The sequence below is a fragment of the Solanum verrucosum genome, unplaced genomic scaffold (genome assembly GCF_900185275.1).
Source record: "Solanum verrucosum unplaced genomic scaffold, falcon-dt-bn FXZP01000231.1, whole genome shotgun sequence".
Classification (NCBI taxonomy): Eukaryota; Viridiplantae; Streptophyta; class Magnoliopsida; order Solanales; family Solanaceae; genus Solanum; species Solanum verrucosum.
Window position 1 is genome coordinate 712657 of NW_026020176.1, and position 2055 is coordinate 714711.

At 35.2% G+C, this 2055-nt stretch overlaps 1 pseudogene; it reads right to left on the minus strand.

Annotated features, from left to right (window-relative positions):
* Positions 1-1272: 1272 nt before the first annotated feature.
* LOC125829000 (feruloyl CoA ortho-hydroxylase F6H1-3-like) overlaps positions 1273-2055 on the minus strand; it is a 1319-nt pseudogene continuing 536 nt past the window's right edge.

Here is a 2055-nt window from a genome sequence, read left to right on the forward strand (position 1 = left end):
TGTGTTGTTTCTATAGTTAGGTAAAGTTTTAGGACTAGTTGTAGGCTTGCATGATTTTTAGACGCAATATGGCCATTTTGGGTTGCTTAGCTTAGTTTTTAGCCGGAAACCTTAGTCTAGGTTGATCCTTGATCTTGGTGTCGTTTAGTATCCTTAGAAATGCTTTTAAGTGGTGTGAAACTTAGATGGCCGCATGTTGCTTTGTTTTGGAATGAATGTATGGTTGTGTTATGTTTTTGAGCCTTTAATGTTATTGATTGTTGGCCCTGAGGCCGTGAGCTTGGATCAGTTAGAGTTTCATATTTGTTTGTTTGTGTTGTATCGGGTGTTACCCGAATGAATGTGGATGTGTTGATTTTGTTTGGGCTGCATATGTTTTGGCATGATATCAGATTTTTGGTACTTGCATTTGACTTGTTTATTCTTGACAAAACTTGGAAAGTCTTTATTGAGGAATGGAAATGGTTTCACTAAGTTTTCCCTGAATTTTGAGTCCCAAAGGGGCAGATCACTGTTTAAGTTAGGGAAAAATGAGTTTATATGGGAAAATGAAACAATTTCATATTTTTATGACTTAAAACGACAAGATACTTAGCTTATGAGTTTGTATGCATATTGGGTCAATTTTACACTAATAAGTCTGAGGTATCATTCTGCGCGGTCCGTTGACTCAAATCTGGGTTATATTATACTACATTAGACTTGTTGATGAGTCAGAGGTATCATTCTGGGAGACTCGAGGTTTTTTCCGGGATTCTACTTTCCTACATTCATCTTTGCATCACATTATCTTGTTGTTTGGTTTGCTGTGTGTGTTGTGACTTTCTTGTAATTGAGTGTTTCCTGTTCACTATCTTCTATTCTTGTTTCCTCATTTATTGATAGTTAACTTTCGTATCTTGGAACCTATCTATTGTAATGTTAGAATTATCGTGCTTCACTTTATATATTTGATATTTCTGAGCTCGATCAGTCTATGATGCCTACTGAGTACTTGTGTTTTGGTACTCATACTACATTTATGCATCTTAGTCGGATGCAACTCCTAGTACGAGCCACCCTCAGTGAGCATTGGCTCTTCCATGGCCATCACAGATTTGGTTTGTGGTGAGCTGTTGGCGTACAAAGCTTTGCTACTTTTCCTTCTTTCGTACCTGTCTGTATTTTTGTATTTTTGATTAGACAAAATGGTAAGAGTGTTGTCACATTCTTATGGAGAAACACATATTATATTTTATTAGCATAAAAATTAGAAATTATGACAACATGAGTCTATATCTTTGCAAATTCTATTGTGTCCTTTCCATCATGACCTTTGCTGAAGAAGATGTTGGTGTAATCTGCATAAAGAATTTGCTTGTAAATTGGTTTCTCCCCATTCTCTATCACTTCTTTTAAAGGACCAATAACACTTGTTGCCTTTGGATGCAAGAAAATGGGTACAGAAATCCTATTGTTGCTCCCATTAGCAATCACACAATGTTCAACACTCTTGTATTTGTCATTGCTCATTATTTGAAGTGCATCACCAATATTGATTACTAGAGCCCCGTTAACCGGAGGGATATGAATCCAAATATTAGTCTCATGTTTTTTCACATACAGCCCACCGATATCGTCTTGAAGAAGAACAGTGATTGTTGAGATATCAGAATGACGTCCTACTCCAATTGAAAGCTCTGGATTGGGACATTTTGGATAGTAATTAAAGTTTATTCTCTTTAAACCCATTAAAAGTTCCTCTTTTTCTTTATCAATCTCTTTCACATTCAATCCTCCCATTAGCAACTTCAGAATCTTCCTTATAACAGTATCACAACTCTTCAAGTATTCAAGTGCTTCATCCCTTAAAAGAAACATTTCATAGTAACAATTAAAATATGTACTACATAAAATAATTTATTTTTTTTAAATTTCTAAAGAATTACTACATAGACCTGTATGAGTTATTCCGGATGAGGTGAGACATCCCATATTGACAGCTCTATTAGTAAGTATTCTGAGGGTATTACATAATTTCTTTCTATGATGTGACTACATATTTACACTCATTTC